The sequence below is a fragment of the Nymphaea colorata genome, chromosome 9 (assembly GCF_008831285.2).
Source record: "Nymphaea colorata isolate Beijing-Zhang1983 chromosome 9, ASM883128v2, whole genome shotgun sequence".
In the NCBI taxonomy this organism is placed as follows: domain Eukaryota; kingdom Viridiplantae; phylum Streptophyta; class Magnoliopsida; order Nymphaeales; family Nymphaeaceae; genus Nymphaea; species Nymphaea colorata.
In genome coordinates this window covers 6535080-6553818 of record NC_045146.1, presented here as the reverse complement: position 1 = coordinate 6553818, position 18739 = coordinate 6535080, and positions in this window count along the sequence as shown.

Sequence of the window (18739 nt, the reverse complement as noted above, 5' to 3'; positions counted from 1 at the left end):
GGAATAGGAAAGTTGATGAATAATTTAGAAGATAGCTGAAATTGGGTTATTCCTTCTCACAAAAATGCACTTCACCTTGTGGCTGAGTTATGAAGCTTGTGATTAAACAATTTTTATCTGATGTTACACACACACACACACACACATACACACATATATATATATATATATATATATAAATAGAGAGAGTCTAAATGCACAATTAAAAGAATATTTAGTCCATTAAAGTTAAACAACAGTTCAAGAGCAGAAAAAATAGTAGTGTAAGAAACAAATAGTCCAATAGTCACAAAATTTTAATAGCTCAAAAGCAACAAAAATTTAAGAGTATTAGAGTCAACAAAATTTAAACGATCCATGCACAAAAAACATCCAACACAACTTTAATGAACTCCATTTGTCCAGGGGAGAAATTTTCAATCCTTTACTTTATTTTCTGCCATCATCAAACCTAGCAATGATGAAGTTGACATGCAGTGATTAAATTAAAGAACATAAGCACAAACAATTAGAATTAAACCAATAACTCCTTGTAAAGTAAATCTCACTTGTGAACTAGTTTGTTCATGGCGTTATGACATTCCCATCAGCTGACTAAGGTTGTTCTTATGTTCTATCAACATTTTGATCTGCATCTCTAATTCATCCATCTTACTTCATCCATACTATTTATCTGTTCTATGAGGGTAGCATTACACAGTAGGAGCTCATTTCAAGATGGCCATTTGCCAATCATATTATGAGCTTTTACAACTTCTCCACATGTGCAAGGATGCCCATTCTTCGGTTCACCTATTGTTCGAGTTAAAACATCACCATGGATTGACTGTCCCTAGATAGAACCCTCTGGCAATTAAGCTTCCATTTGCTTATTTTTCCCCTACATAAAATGTGAAAATAGACAATTAAATAACATCTCTAGATTATTATAGCTTGGATTGGATGTTATGCGAGTCATGACCCACTTTCTAGCTTTAGATGGTTCCCATTCACCATTTGGAGTCTATAATTAAAGGTCAACATAAAATAAAATGTTAATAATTTATCATCAATATAATTTAAGATGCAGCCATATGAAAGAAAATTGCTTACTATTCCATTGTGGAATTGGAAGTTCTTGGTTCTAGTTGTATGTTTCAAGCATAAATAATTGAATGCATTTTGTTTGCTTTTTGCCGGAAATGAGATCATAACCTTTTGAGAAAAACATTACTAACACATTTAATGTAATTAATGAATATCCAATACTTTATCCTACCTTTTCTTCAAGTGTGTCAAATTGTTCCATTAGTTGATTCCATTGATCAATGGGAATCTCATGAGAACAATGTCACATATATTCTTCAAGATTCCTATATTGTTTAGGAATATCTCTTAAGTTTGACCTCTAATTTTTTCATAATCTTTTATATCCTTTGGCTACCCAATCCTTAAAGAGCCTTCTATGGTATACTACTCATATAATACAAAAGTATAAAACATAAGTACAAAAGAAGTAAGAAGTACATGAATTGTCAGGTACTTGCTGAGGGCACTTGGTCATACTAAACAAGTGTGAGAAGCATCAGTAAAAGTACAGGACCACACTAACCATTGAAAGTGTAGGCTGAGTTGCTAGGTTGAGTGGTTGCAGCCAAGGTTAATGTGACTAAGTCCTTAGCCAACCAAGACTAGAAAGAAAATTTAGGGCTCTCCAAGGGATTTTAATGTCACTCATGGTGACGAAAAGAATCACCTACACTACCATTAATATAGATATCTACTATGAGGATGGTCTTGAACAAGCAGCTAATGAAAAAGGACCACGTTTGCGAGTCTCAGAGGCACTATGGCCTGCGAGCACAATGATGACTCTAAGAGGACATAAATTCAATAGATGGTAGACCATGTATGCATGTTAGTTGTAATTTCGAGGAAGGTTGATGCAAACATAGTTGAAAAATGAGAAAGAAGTTATGGGCATAATACACAGAGGGCAAGGCAGTATAGTAACTATGGCATGATATGAAGTTGACTTCAAATTCAGTGGTCGTGCAGCAAGCCGCTACTAGCAGTTGGCCATAAATAGGCACTTGGCACTTTAGAAAGGTTAAGGACTCATGTCAAGTTTTATACTTTTGTTGAACTTGAGTAGTTCCTTAAAGAAATAAAAGCAAAAAAGTTGCCTCTGGGACTGACCTTTTTTCTATATTGCATTATTTAGGTTGCTAAGCATTGTTTGGTCCACAAAATAACTTAACCAATAAAAAAATACATGATAGTTTTGAATCAGAAATAGCTTCTTCAAAGACCACAACTGTTGTATAATGCATGAATGAGTGAGATGACATGAAGAGACAACCGATTGAAAGGTAAAGGTAAACACACATTTGAAGGATGTGCTTATTAAAAGCTTTTGCTTGGGGTTTCATCTCTGGTGGATGTTGCGCTTCATAGGCCATCAAACATCAGATAGTCTTGGGAAGGGCAAATGAGAGAACTAGCTACATGCTTTGGGTGGGTTGTTGGATAATCTTCAATTAGGAACTATCCAACAACAAGCATGGATTAGAACAAGAAATAAACATATTTCACTATGCCTGCAACGGCTCCCTTGCCTTTGAGAATTAGAATATCAAGGGGTCCTAGAGCCAAAGTGATGTGGACCCAACTAAGTGCTCAAGCCCTTCTTGCACACCCTGCATCTGCATGCTGTAGCACATTTTGGAGCCATAGAAGGAGGTTAGCTCCACGCTGCTGGCCACATAGCACTAGCCCACACCGGATGTGTCCGTGATTGGCACCAACTCATGCACTCTGGCCATGACCAACAAGCCATGACTACCCTACTCCTCCAGCCTGCTACATGGTAGGAGCTTGGGCCAAAGCTGAGTAGTGCCCCTAGGCTCAACCCAAGTTAAGCCCAATCCGTGACCAACATCTTGCCCAATCCACAAGATGGGTCCCTGCTAGACCCACACATGTGCTAGGAAGAGGAAGGACTGAGAGTGCTTGCTCTCTTGGAAGACAAGTCCTACCATTCACTGACTTGGTAGATAAACCTACTTGTCAACTGTTGGTTCTCTATTCCCTGGACATGATGAGCAAATCCTCCCATCAACTTGCACGATTCATCGAACATGTGGTTTGTGGTGTTTCTCTTGTCTGATCTTGGCCTTCTTCACACCATTGTGGCTTGTACTTGTGTGACATTTCCTGGCATGCAATCTACTCCATACTAGAACCAAGCCCTAGTTGCAGCTTGTTGCGATACTGCAGCTGCTTTAACCAATAATTGACCCTCGGCAAATTGGCCCTTGTCCTTAGCAGGTCCTAGCCTGTCATGGTTGTGCCTAGCCACTTGAACCCTAGCCTTCACCAGGCTTCTCATGGTAGAGCCATAGTTGACCGCACTCAACCAATTCCCAAGCCCTAGTCTGGTCTATGCTTGCATGCTAGCTAGCCTCAATCACTTGGCCAGCACTTGCTAAGTGTAGTCGAGACCTCTTTGCCACCCTTAGCTAGTTCCACCAAGCACTGCCTCAATAGCTTGACCATGCTTGCGAAGCACGGCCGATATCTCTCGAACACTCTTGCCTATCGCAAGGTATGTGTGGCACTACTAGTGTTGGCCATGCTTGGCCATCTTGGCCTAGCATACCAAACCAATGCTGATCCCTTTCTGCTAGCATTAGTCACAACTGAGCCTAGCACCCTGTACGCATCCCCCAAAATTTTTGGTTTTTAGAGTGCTGCAGAAAAATGAGTTTTGTTTTGAAAATGAGAGAGAAAGGGACTCGCTCGTCGGTATGATGATTGACCGTTCTTGGCACCTTTACTAGGGTTAATCAACCTAAGGGCTATGTTTATTATTGAAGCATTTCACTTTGGCTTGAACATCTTTTTCATTTTATATGCGGTGTAAAAAATATTAAAAGTTTGGATGTTTCAAACTTTTGAAGAGGTTATTGAAGAATCACATTGAAAATGTGAAACATTTTAGGGAAAACTAGGATTGAGAAATCTTTATAAATATCATTTGGAAAACTTGAGAAATAATTTTAAAATCATTTTAGTGTTCTCTTAAGACATTAAGTAGGTTTGAGATTTTACTAATTTGGTTACTACCTAGTTAGAGCTCCATCTCATGTTGCTTAAGTTCTTTTAGAGATGTGAATGTGGTCATTTGTGATGTTAAGTGAATGTGGATGCATGAATGCATTGATCCTACAAGATTAAAAGAAAATGAAGCATTCTTACCACAACATTCATCTAGGAACATTCCTACCATAGCATACATCTAAGATTTTTGTTTTCACAATTATCATATATAAGGAGAAAAAATTTTTGAAAATGGATTGGGGTTGTAGTCCATTAAGCATGATTCCAATATTGGGTCATTACATGAGTTTTGGTCTTGGTAAAGTCGGTAAATAAGAAAAATATGAGATAAAGAAAGTTCAAAAGAATGGAAAAGATGAAAGACTACATCCCAAGAGAGATATAGAGAAAGGAAGAGAGAAAGAGATCTTGAAAATCATAAAATCAAAGATTTCAAAAGAGATAGATACACATTCGTATACATATATGAAAACTTAAGAAAATGATGTTTAGATCAAGTAGAGAAGAGAAGATCATTTTAGAAAGAGAAAGATTTTAAAATGGAATACATGTATATATATATATATATATACATATATGAGAGTTTAATTAAAAAAAGCACATATGTTAAATCATAAAGAGAGAAAGATGAAGAAAGGTATTCGTGTACATGTATATGTATATAATATGTATATACGTACATGTATCCATGAGAATAAAAATCAATAAATGACTTAAAATAATCGACTTCAAGTTTTTATGTAGGCCGGAGGAGAGCTTGGACTCATGCAAGAGTCTAATCTAAGTCTCCAAGGCCGCATTAGAGAGAGTTTCTTTTGGAAATGTTTTGAAAAATATGATTTTAAATATATATTTTTTATGTATGAACATAGAACATAGTCATTTTGTTTGTTGTAAGGGAATATGTTTCTTCCATAGTTGGGTATGGAAGAGAACCAAACCACATGATAAGGCGTTCATTGGGGTTCCTAATCGGATAATTAAAAAGAAAACTAACGAACAAAATGACATGCAAATGCATATTAAAATGTACATATTTTGTGAAGGTTTTTCTCAGGTTGGACAAGTCCCAACATAAAAAATTAATATGAAGATAAAGATAAAGAACCCCAAACCACACTCCCATTCTCACCATAGATTCACATATAAGTGAGAAACCAAACAACTATGCATAGATAATATATAGACAATATTCAAGAAAGGAAAGAGAGAGAGAGAGAGATGTTCAACTAAGAGGGAGGGCATGATGTAACAATGAAATGATATACCATCTCATCTTCCCATGCTCCCGGTGCACTTTGAGCATAACCTCTTGACTCTAAAATAGAGATTGAGAGCTATCTCCTTTGGCCATGAGGAAGAGAGAAATGGAGAAGCAAAACATGACTATTTTCAAGAAATGAAATAACATGACTCAAACATGAAATAAAAGATCATCTCATCTTTTCATGCTCCCGATGCACTCGAGCATATCCTCTTGACTCCAAAAATAGAGATTGAGGGATATCTCATTTGGCCATGGAGAGAGGAAAAAGAAAGAAAAATAAAAGGAAGCAAAAGAACAACAAGAATGTATTCATGAAAAGAAAGAGCATGATATAATCATAAAATGAACTATCGTCTCATCTTCTCATGCTCCCGGTGTAATCGAGCATACCTTCTCGACTCTAAAATAGAGGTTGGAAGACTATCTCGTAGGGCCATGGGGAGATGAAGAAAAGATGAAATAAAGTAACAAGAACAAGACTATATCCAAGAAAAGAAAGAGTACGATTTAATCATAAAATGAAAGATTACTTCACCTTCTCATGCATCTCGGTGCACTTAAGAATAGTCTCTTGACTCTAAAGTGAGAATGAAAGAGGAAGAGAGAAATGGAGGAAGCGAGTTAAGAAAACTCTAAGTCCTCAAGTGAAAATTTGCTAGAATCTCTCCAAGGGCTAGCTCTTACCCAAGAGGGGGAATTGTCTCATGCATGTGTCGGAACAACAATCAAGTATGAAATAAGGGTCCAAGAGTGTGGTACGTCCATGATAATGATGAGTGTATCGAGGTGGACTCTGACGACGATCACAGTTGTCCCAAATGATCTCATCTCCATCTAACTACTCAATCAAACAGCGGTATTGTTTTAAAACTGTCAATGCTCCATCAGCGTTTCTAAATAGATTGGCTTGGGGTCCCGCATGCTTGAGAAACTAAAATTGCAAAGCATACATGCATCCTTATATGAAGTCGGTATCTCCAATGGTGAAGCGGGTGAGTCCTCGATAGAGAAAGGCTAAGGCTGTCATTGCTACTGACAAGTGTCGAGTCCCACTATGCCCCCATATTCGGAAAAGTTGGGCAATACGTACATCTAGGAGGTCACTTCCATTAGTAAAAAGGGTCACTCCTACTAGCTTTATAAGGGAAGGTGACACCATGTCATAAAATGTTTGATTCTTCCTATGGCTTTTCGAGGTAGGGTGGAAGGTTCAACATAGGCTGCAAATTCTTCATACAAAATTTTCAGGTTGATGTTTTGGCTCTCATGGTTTTCTACTAGGGGCCAAGTTTTCCGTCCAGTAAAGTGAGCTATAAAGTCATTTGAGTTAACCTTAGTTGGGTTCATGATGAACTGTTTCTCTAATGGTTCATTTATGTCACAGGTTGAGGTGGGAAGGTCTAGTATTTCAACAAATTCATCTAATAATATCGTCATTTCTCCCCATAGAAACCAAAAAGAGGAGGTCCTTTGGTTCCATTGCTTGGCAATTGCATGTACCAAATTTCCATCCACTATTTGCATTCCTCCGGCTGCCATTGTCTCTACCTCACATTCTTCAAAGTATGAAGAAAACATCTGAGAGAAGGAGGGATGCCAAGACCGATACCATTGGAGAGCCAAAGGTTTAGACTCAAGAGAGATATAAGTAGACCGTTCGGGACCTTCCCCAAAGAGGACGTGATCATAAGGGAATGTGACACCACGTCAGAAAGAATACCTCTTGAATGATGACTCTGAAGGGTAAAGATCGAATTAGCAGAAAAAAAGATTGACTTGATTGAAAAAGATAATATGAAGTAGATGTATATAATGAGGTTGTAAAACATCACACAAGGTTTTACGCACAACCATATATCACTTGAAATAATTTTTTGTAGAAAAATTGGTATAGGGACCTAATTGAGATAATTTTGTGTCACGATAATCCAATGTCAAGTTATGCTTATATACTTTAGCCAAATGGCTTGGTACGAGCATAGATTCTTCCTTAGGCAACTAAAGGTAAAGTTCATCAACTTCTTCTTGATCGTTCATCGATATACAACAACTTACCACTGATGGTACTAACTAGGGGTCTTTCCTGCCCAATGTGTGGTCTACTTGTAAAGCTTGGTCTTGTGCTACCGCCTAAGACTAAGTCGGGCAACATGATGACCAGGACAAATAGGTATGAGGAATTTCAAATATGAGAAATCACGCAAAATCAGTTGTCTCTAATGTAACGTTGCCTAAGATGATGGTTAAAATAAATAGAAGAACAAGCATTGTTTTCAATCAAGCTTTAAATTGAGGAGGGTTGTACTTGATTTTAGATCTAGGTGTACTTGGTTGATCTTCCTCAATTAGTTTTATATGCAAGAAAGCAAATACAATCACCAAGAAATGTAATGAAATGCCGATGAGGTCAATGCCAAAGTAGGGGACATGCTTTATCATCAGCAATGTATGAGATGTTTAAGTTAGTAGAAATAGATCAATTATAATTATAGCCAAACGATGACAGGTCCCATCACGGTCTCCATCTGTTCGCATCCCCCAAAATTTTTGGTTTTTGGAGTGCTCCAGAAAAATGAGTTTTGTTTTGAAAATGAGAGAGAAAGGGACTCGCCCGTCGGTACGAGGATCGGCCGCTCCCGGCACCTTTACCCGGGGTAATCAACCCAAGGGCTATGTTTATTATTGATGCATTTCACTTTGGCTTGAACATTTTTTCCATTCTATATGCGGTGTAGAAAAATATTGAAAGGTTTGATATTTCAAACTTTTGAAAAGGTTCTTGAAGAATCGCTTTCACAATGTGAAACATTTTGGGGAAAACTAGGATTGAGAAAATATCATTTGGAAAGCTTGAGAAATCATTTTGAAATCATTTTAGTGATCTCTTAAGACTTTAAGCATGTTTGAGATTTTGCTCTAATTCGGTTATTACCTAGTTATAGCTCCATCTCATCTTGCTTAAGTTTTTTTGGAGTTGTTATTATGCTCATTTGTGATGTTAAGTGAATGTGGATGCATGAATGCATTAATCCTACATGATTAAAAGAGAATGAAGCATTCCTACCACAACATTCATCTAGGAACATTCCTACCATAGCATATATCTAAGATTTTTGTTTTCATAATTATCAAATATAAGAAGAAAAAGTTTTTGAAAATGGATTGGGGTTGTAGACCCTCAAGCATAATTCCAATATTGGGTAATTACTTGAATTTTGGTCTTGGTGAAGTCGATAAATAAGAAAAACATGAGAGAAAGAAAGTTCAAACGAATGGAAAAGATGAAAGGCTCCATCCCAAGAGAGATATAGAGAAAGGGAGAGAGAAAGTGTTCTTGAAAATCATAAAATCAAAGATTTCAAAAAAAAGAGATACATATTCGTATATATAGATGAAAACTTATGAAAATGATGTTTAGATCAAGTAGAGAAGAGAAGATCATTTAAGAAAGAGAGAGATTTTAAAATGGAATATATATATATATATATATATATATATATATATATATATATATATATATATATATATATATATATATATATATATATATATATATATATATATATATATATATATATATATATATATATATATATATGAGAGTGTGAAAATAGATTGTAATGGGGAACCGGGTCCATATCTGGACCCGGTCCCATGGGGCATGGGTACCGAGGCTGGCTCGATACCCTAGGTAGCACTCTTTCTCTCCCTCTTATATATTCTTCACTTATGTGTAATTGTTGAGTTAAGTGAATAGATTTTCTCTCTCCTAGCGTTGCGGTGGTGCACCTAGGCTAGAGCTTCTCCGTGGTTTTTTCCTCTTTCTGAGGTTTTTCCACGTATACCGTGTGTTCCTTTCTTCTTCCTTCATGTGTTGCATATTTCTACATGGTATCAGAGCCAGGTTGGTGAGATCATTCGTTTGCATCTCGTGTTTCCGCCGTCATCCCTGCGCCGCTATCGCCTTTGGAGTTTTTTTTTCGGCCGCCGTTGGGGTTTCCTGTGCCGCCAGTTTCCGTGTAGCCACTGTCGAAGTTCTTTCTTCGCCGCCGCCGTCGGACGATCCAGCGCCGCCGCCGGTTGCCTTCTGAAGTTTCTGCTGCCGTGGGTGTCTCTCTTTTCCGTCGTCGGACGATCCAGCGCCGCCGCCGATTGCGGATCAGTTTCGTCTTGTTGCTGCCTGGTGTTGCGTCTGACTTGACTGCTTGTGATGGCGGAAGAGATCGCACCTAAAAGTGATGTGACCTTTGACGCGGGCAACACTCCCAAGAGCGAGAACTTGCCGGTCCAGGTCACGCCCATTCGTCTGACTAAAGATAACTATCTCTCTCGGTCTGCTGCTCTCGAGATTGGGATAACGAGCTGTGGTCGTCTCCCCTATATCACAGGCGACAAACCGGCACCCAGCAAAACTGATCCGCAATGGGCGACTTGGGTGTTGGAAGACAGACAGGTTAAGGTGTGGATCATCAGCTCTGTGTCCGCTGATATTCAGCCTCTTATTCTGCGGAAGCCGACTTCGTTTGATATGTAGACTGTGCTTGCGAGGATGTATGGTCGCAAGAAAAGGGTTCTGCGTATGTACCAGATTAAACGCAGTATTTATTATCTGAAACAGGGTGACTTGTCTGTTGCCTCCTTCTATGCAGCCCTGAAAACTAAGTGGGAGGAACTTGATTATCATGTGAATGATAATTGAGACTGTGGTTCCGATGATGCCCGGTACTGGGAAAAGGAATGGATGGACCGAACGTTCCTTTTCCTTGGAGGCTTGCGTGATGAATTTGAATCCATTCAGAGTCAAATTCTCAACTGTGATGAGATTCCTGGAATAGAAGATGTATATGCCAGAGTGGAATCCGAGGAACAAAGACGCCAAGTGATGCATATTGACCCTAGTCATGGGAGTGGTCCCTCGGCCTTTGTCAGCCGTTCTTCTGTGCCTGGCCAGCGCCCTGTTAGGCGATGTACCCATTGTCACAAGTCAGGACATTCTGTTGACTTTTGTTGGGATCTTCACCCTGAGAAGAGACTTGTTCGTGGTCTCCCTCCGTCTAGTCGGCGAGGTTCTCTTGTGCAAGACTCAAATCAGAGTGGTTCTTCAAGTGGTGAAAAGTCGAGGCTTTCCCTGGATCAAATCAAGGAACTACAAGCTTATATCAGTTGTCTTTCTACTACGTCAGAGGACACATCTACGTCTGATGGAGCTAAGTTAGCTCCGGCTCTTGTTGCTACTAGTGATCAAGGTAATTCCTCTCTCAGTGATTGGATTGTTGACAGTGGGGCTACTCATCATATGACCGGGGACCCTAAGACGTTTCAAGAATACAAGTTGACTTCTGGGCAGCAGCGTGTCTCTATGGCTGATGGTTCTTCTATTTCTGTGGCTGGAAAAGGGAGTTTATCATTACTGAACAAATATTGTCTTCATAATGCCCTGCATGTTCCCAATATTCTTGTAAATTTGTTATCTGTCAGTAGTATTACCAAAGAGCTAAACTGTAATCTAATATTCTCTGCTGATCGTTGTTTCCTGCAGGACTTGGGGACGAGGCAGAAGATTGTGATTGGTTCAGCTATTGATGGTCTCTACAGAATGCCAGTACAGGTTGCTTCTGCTTTGATTTCAGCCACCAGTGGACAGTTGTCTGGCGTGGAGGACAGATCCGTTATTATGCGCTAGCACGAGAGACTTGGTCATCTTCTTTTTCAGTTGATTAAACAGTTGTTTCCTAAGATGTTTCAGTCTATTTCTTTGGACACCTTCGCCTGTGAAGTGTGTCAGTTGTCTAAGCATGTTAGGGCCTCATACCCTATTTTGTTCAATAAAACCAGCCGTCCATTTGCTTTGGTTCACTCTGATGTTTGGGGTCCTTCGAGAGTACCCACTTGTCGTGGTTTTCATTATTTCATGACTCTTATTGATGACTACTCTCGGTGTACGTTCATGTATTTGTTGAAAGAACGTAGTGAAGTTCCTGGCATTGTCAAAAACTTCGTTGCATTTGTTGAAACTCAATTCTAGACCTCTGTTCAGGCCCTTCGTACTGACAATGCTCGAGAGTATGTCTCCCAATCCCTTGATGACTTCTTGCTAAGCAAGGGTATTATACATGAAACATCCTGTAGCTACACACCTCCTCAGAATGGCGTGGCTGAAAGGAAGAACCGTCATTTGTTAAATATCACCCGGGCCATTATGTTTCAACGTCGTGTCCCTAAGCGGTACTGGGGTGATGCACTTCTCACTAGTGCTCGTCTCATTAACCGTATGCCTACTTGTGTGTTGAATGGTCATTCCCCTTATTATGTTTTGTGGCCTACTAAGAATCTCTGGCCTTTGACCCCTCAGGTGTTTGGGTGTGTTTGCTTTGTCCATGATCATAGTCCCACTCTCAAGAAACTTGATCCTCGGTCCATCAAAGCGGTCTTTTTGAGGTATTCCTCCACCCAGAAGGGATACAAGTGTGTCGATCCTAGCACTTCCAGAGTATATGTCTCCAGGGATGTTACCTTTCATGAACATGAGGCATACTTTCCTGCGAATCCTCTTCAGGAGGAGTGTCTAGGTGAGAGAGTGGAAGAGTATTCTTCGGATCAGTTGATTCAGTTCACGGATTTCTTGGATTACACGACTAGTTCTCCGAGTGTGGTAGATACAGTCAGTGAGGACAGAGACAGTCAGATGGAGGGGGGCCCTGTGGAAGAACAGTCCCGTGATCATTTGTTTGGTCAGGTATACAACAGGAAGAAGAAGGATGTGATGGAGGTTGTTGATGTTACCAATCCCAATCTTGTGAGCTCCCCGGATGATCCAAGTCCAATGAATGAAGATCTTCTCATAGCCCTGCGCAAAGGCACCAGGTCATGTACTTCTCATCCTATTCAGAGATTTGTTTCGTATGCTAAACTCAGTAAAGACTATAAGTGCTTTATTACCTCTTTATCTGTGGCTGTTATTCCTAGGTCAGTGGAAGATGCCAGGGAGGATCCTAAATGGCTACAGGCCATGACAGAGGAGATGGACGCCCTGCTAAAGAACAATACGTGGGAGGTTGTTGATATTCCCAAGGGAACTCACTTAGTTGGTTCCAAGTGGGTCTTTACTGTGAAGTACAAACCTGATGGCATTGTAGAACGCTATAAAGCTCGTCTCGTTGCAAAGGGGTTTAGCCAGAAATATGAGATTGACTATCTAGAGACGTTCGCTCCCGTTGCTAAACTGAAGACAATAAGGGTCATCTTAGCTCTGGCAGTGCAAAAGAAGTGGAGCATGGACCAACTTGATGTCAAGAATGCCTTCTTGAATGGTCACCTTGAGGAAGAAGTCTATATGAGCATGCCGCCTGGATATGCGCAGAACGGAAAGTGTTGTTATCTAAAGCATTGTATGGTCTCAAGCAGTCCCCTAGAGCGTGGTTTGAAAGACTAATGGTTGTGATGAAGACTGATGGATATAAACAAGGAAATGGTGATCACACCCTCTTCATCAAGTAGAGAAATGGTCTGGTGAGCTTTCTACTTGTATATGTTGATGATATGATTGTCACAAGTGATGACGAAGAAGAAAAAAGGAAGATGAAAGAAACGTTAGCTGCTGAATTCGATCTCAAAGATCTGGGTAAATTGAGGTATTTTTTGGGAATTGAGATCGCACGATCTGAGACTGGACTTGTTATGAGCCAAAGGAAATACACTTTGGATCTTCTAAAAGAGATAGGTAAACTGGGATGCAGGCCCTTTCTTACTCCAATGGAGTCTGGCACAAGGATAAGTATCAAAACTGGGACGAACTTGGATGAGGAAGGAAAAGGGAGGTATCAGCGGCTGGTTGGTAAACTCATTTATCTCACTCTTACTCACCCAGATATTACGTATGCTGTGGGTGTGTTAAGTCAGTTTATGCATGCCCCTACTGATTGTCATTGGAAAAGTGCTGAAAGAGTATTGAGATACTTAAAGAATGACCCAGGGAAAGGACTGCTCTATACTCGACAAGGTCAACTCAGCATTGAAGGATACTCTGTCGCCGACTGGGCAAGATGCATAGATACTAGAAGGTCTACCACAGGATAGTGCATCTTTCTTGGAGGTAACCTGGTGGTATGGAGAAGTAAGAGACAAGAAGTTTGTTCCAAGTCCAGTGCTGAGGCTGAATACAGGGCGATTGGTATGGGGGTTACAGAAATGTTATGGCTCAAAATTCTTTTAGCAGATATTGGGGTGAAAATGGAAGAGAAGATGAGGATGTATTGTGACAACAAGTCGGCTATTAACTTGGCAAACAATCCAGTTCTGCACGAAAGAACCAAACATGTGGAGATCGATCGCCACTTCATACGGGAACACATAGATTCAAAGGAGTTGATCCTGCCCTATATGAAGTCTGAAGATCAAATTGCTGATGTCTTAACTAAGTCTTTATGTACATCTCAATTTGAGAAAAATGTTAGCAAGCTTGGCATGTTTGACATGTATGCCAAGCTTGAGGGGGAGTGTTAAAATAGATTGTAATGGGGAACCGGGTCCATATCTGGACCCGGTCCCATGGGGCATGGGTATCGAGGCTGGCTCGGTACCCTAGGCGGCACTCTTTCTCTCCCTCTTATATATTCTTCACTTATGTGTAATTGTTGAGTTAAGTGAATAGATTTTCTCTCTCCTAGGGTTGCGGTGGTGCACCTAGGTTAGAGCTTCCCCGTGGTTTTTTTCTCTTTCTGAGGTTTTTCCACGTATACCGTTTGTTCCTTTCTTCTTCCTTCGTGTGTTGAGTGTTTCTACAGAGAGTTTATTTAAAAAAAGCCCATATGTTAAATCATAACGAGAGAAAGATGAAGAAATGTATTCATGTACATGTATACATATATAACATGTATATATGTACATTTCTCCATGAGAAGCCCTTCTTGCACACCCTGCATCTGCATGCTGTAGCACATTTTGGAGCCATAGAAGGAGGTTAGCTCCACGCTGCTGGCCACTTAGCACTAGCCCACACCGGATGTGTCCGTGATTGACACCAACTCATGCACTCTGGCCATGACCAACAAGCCATGACTACCCTACTCCTCCAGCCTGCTACATGGTAGGAGCTTGTGCCAAAGCTGAGTAGTGCCCCTAGGCTCAACCCAAGTTAAGCCCAATCCGTGACCAACATCTTGCCCAATCCACAAGATGGGTCCCTGCTAGACCCACACATGTGCTAGGAAGAGGAAGGACTGAGAGTGCTTGCTCTCTTGGAAGACAAGTCCTACCATTCACTGACTTGGTAGATAAACCTACTTGTCAACTGTTGGTTCTCTATTCCCTGGACATGATGAGCAAATCCTCCCATCAACTTGCACGATTCATCGAACATGTGGTTTGTGGTGTTTCTCTTGTCTGATCTTGGCCTTCTTCACACCATTGTGGCTTGTACTTGTGTGACATTTCCTGGCATGCAATCTACTCCATACTAGAACCAAGCCCTAGTTGCAGGTTGTTGCGATACTGCAGCTGCTTTAACCAATAATTGACCCTCGGCAAATTGGCCCTTGTCCTTAGCAGGTCCTAGCTTGTCATGGTTGTGCCTAGCCACTTGAACCCTAGCCCTCACCCGGCTTCTCATGGTTGAGCCATAGTTGACCGCACTCGACCAATGCCCAAGCCCTATTCTGGTCTATGCTTGCATGCTTGGCCATCTTGGCCTAGCATACCTGACCAATGATGATCCATTTCCACTAGCCTTAGTCACAACTGAGCCTATCACCCTGTTCACATCCCCAAAAATTTTTGGTGTTTGGAGTGCTCCAGAAAAATGAGTTTTGTTTTGAAAATGAGAGAGAAAAAGACTCGCCCGTCGGTACGAGGATCGACCGTTCCTGGCACCTTTACCGGGGGTAATCTTCCTAAGGGATATAATTATTATTGATGTATTTGACTTTGGCTTGAACATCTTTTTCATTTTATATGCGGTGTAGAAAAATATTAAAAGTTTTAATGTTTCAAATTTTTAAAGAGGTTTTTGAAGAATCACATTGAGAATGTGAAATATTTTAGGGAAAATTAGGAATAGGAAATATTTATAAATATCATTTGGAAAGCTTGAGAAATAATTTTGAAATCATTTTAGTGTTCTCTTAAGACTTCAAGTAGGTTTGAGATTTTACTCTAATTCGGTTACTACCTAATTAGAGCTCCATCTCATGTTGCTTAAGTTTTTTTAGAGATGTGATTGTACTCATTTGTGATGTTAAGTGAATGTAGATGCATGAATGCATTGATCCTACAAGATTAAAAGAGAATAAAGCATTTTTACCACAACATTCATCTAGGAACAATCTTACCATAGCATACATCTAAGATTTTTGTTTTCATAATTATCATATATAAGGAGGAAAAATTTTTGAAAATGGATTTGGGTAGCAGTCCCTCAAGCATGATTCCAAGATTGGGTCATTAATTAATTTTGGTCTTGGTGAAGTCGGTAAATAAGAAAAACATGAGAGAATGAAAGTTCAAAAAAATGAAAAAGATGAAAGACTACATCCCAAGAAAGATATAGAGAAAGGAAGAGAGAAAGATATATTGAAAATCATAAAATCAAAGATTTCAAAAGAGAGAGATACTTATTCAAATACATATATGAAAAGTTATGAAAATGATGTTTAGATCAAGTAGAGAAGAGAAGATCGTTTTAGAAAGAGAGAGAGATTTTAAAATGTAATACACGTATATTGATATATTTATATATACATATATGAGAGTTTAATTAAAAAAAGCACATATATTAAATCATAAAGAGAGAAAGATGAAGAAAGGTATTCATGTATATGTATACGTATATAATACGTATATACATACATGTATCCATGAGAATAAAAATCATGAAATGACTTGAAAAGAGTCTAATCTAAGTCTCTAAGGCCGCATTAGAGAGAGTTTCTTTTGGAAAGGTTTTGGAAACTATGATTTTAATTATTTTTTTTTATGTATGAACATAGAACATAGTCATTTTGTTTGTTATAGGGAAATATGTTTTCTTCCACCGTTGGGTATGGAAGAGAACCAATCCACACGATAAGGCGCTCATTAAGGTTCGTGATCGGATGGTTAAAAAGGAAACTAACAAACAAAATGATATGCAAATGCATATTGAAATGTACATATTTCGTGAGAGTTTTTATCGGGTTGAACAAGTCCCAACCTCAAAAATTAATATGAAGATAAAGATAAAAAACCCAAAACCACACTCTCATTCTCACCATACCTTCACATATAAATGAGAAACCAAACAACTATGCATGGATAATATATAGACAATATTCAAGGAAGGAGAGAGAGAGAGAGAGAGAGAGAGAGAGAGAGAGAGAGAAATGTTCAACTAGGAGGGAGGACATGATGTAACTATAAAATGATTTACCATCTCATCTTCCGATGCTCCCGGTGTACTTTGAGCATAGTCTATTGACTCTAAAATAGAGATTGAGAGCTACCTCCTTTGGCCATGGGGAAATGAGGAAGAGAGAAAGGGGGAAGCAAGACAAGACTATTTTCAAGAAATGAAATAACATAAATCAAACATGAAAATGAAAAATCATTTCATCTTCTCATGCTCCCGATGCACTCGAGCATAGCCTCTTGACTCCAAAATTAGAGATTGAGAGCTATCTCCTTTGGCCATGGGGAGAGGAAGAAGAGAGAAAAATAGGAGAAAGCAAAAGAACAACAAGAATGTATTCATGAAAAGAAAGAGCATAATATAATCATAAAATGAAATATTGTCTCATATTCTCAAGCTCTCGGTGCACTCGAGCATACCTTCTCGACTCTAAAATAGAGGTTGGAAGACTATCTCGTACGGCCATAGGGAGATGAAGAAGAGAGGAAATAAAGCAACAATAACAAGACTATATCTCAGAAAAGAAAGAACATGATTTAATCATAAAATGAAAGATTACTTCACCTTCTCATGCATCCTGGTGCACTTAAGAATAACCTTTTGACTCTAAAATAGAGATTTTAGAGCTATCTTGTATGGCCACGAGGAGATGAAGAAGGGAAAAAATAATAGAACAACAAGACTATGTTCAAGAAAAAAAATAGCAATAACAACAAGAATATATTCATGAATAGAAAGTACAACAACAACAAAAATATATTCAAAAAAGGAAAAAACATGATTTATTCATAAAATAAAATATCATCTCATCTTTTCATGCTCCCAGTGCACTCGAACATAACCTATTGACTCTAAAATATAGATCGAGAGAGCTATCTCATATGGTCATAGTGTGATGAAGAAGAGAGGAATGAAAATAAGAGAGAAATGAGAGGGATGGTGATTACATACCTCTAATGAGAATGACTTAGAGAAAATAGACACCTTAGCTTGGATTGATCCTAGATCTCCTTGAGTGAAGTTCGACGATGATGACAATGTAGCCTCCAAGAGATCTTCGTGCTCCCTTGAAAAGTTGTTGCTTGATAAAGTTTACTCCAAGGTTGGAGAAGGAGAGGGAGTGAGACGGAAAGAGAAAGAGGGAAATGGAACAAGAGAGTTAAGAAAACTCTAAGTCCTCAAGTGAAAATTTACTAGAATCTCTCGAAGAGCTAGCTCTTACCCAAGAGGGGAGATTGTGGGGGTATTTATAAAGAGTTTTGGAGCCAAAACTCAAAATTTGAATTTTTTTGAATTTCACAATATTTTCATCCGAATTTCACATGATTTTGAATTATTTCCAAATTTTTTTTAGAAAAATATGTTTTGACTAAATGGGATAGGCCATTAGCCCTGCAAACACCTTTTCGAGGTGTGGGCAGGGCTATTGCCCACCCAAAGAAGCCAAAACCGCCTCCTAAGGGGCAGTTTTTGCAAGGAAAGGGGAGGGTCCTGCGCTGCTGCAGGCCCCTGCCGGGCACTGTCACGCGCCAGGCGCAACAGCTCCCGGCACTGCGGTACTATGCGCGCGGGAGCGCTCAACACGCTTCTGCGCACTGCATCATCACAGGCGATCGCATCCTTGTGCGACATAGAAAACTCCCTTTTTAAAAAAAAAAATAAATTTAAATAAAATCTAACAAAATAAAATAAAAATGTTGTTTAAATAGGAAGCATAAAACACATTTTTTTATTTATTTAAGATGTGGAAAAAGAAAAAAAATTATTAAAAATGGGTGGCCGACTCCATTTCGAGTGACTCTGGACTCGTTTTAAGTTCGATTTTGGATTTTGTCCGTTGTCGACTCGTTCGAGTGTGCGACTTGGGTTTTAATAACGTTTTGGTGTGAGAAATCAGTTCTTAAAACAAAAGGAAGGCCCGTGCACGCGCGACGCTCGAATTTTGTCGTTTTGAACTTGATTTGAATTTTGGGTTTGAAATGCTTGATTTG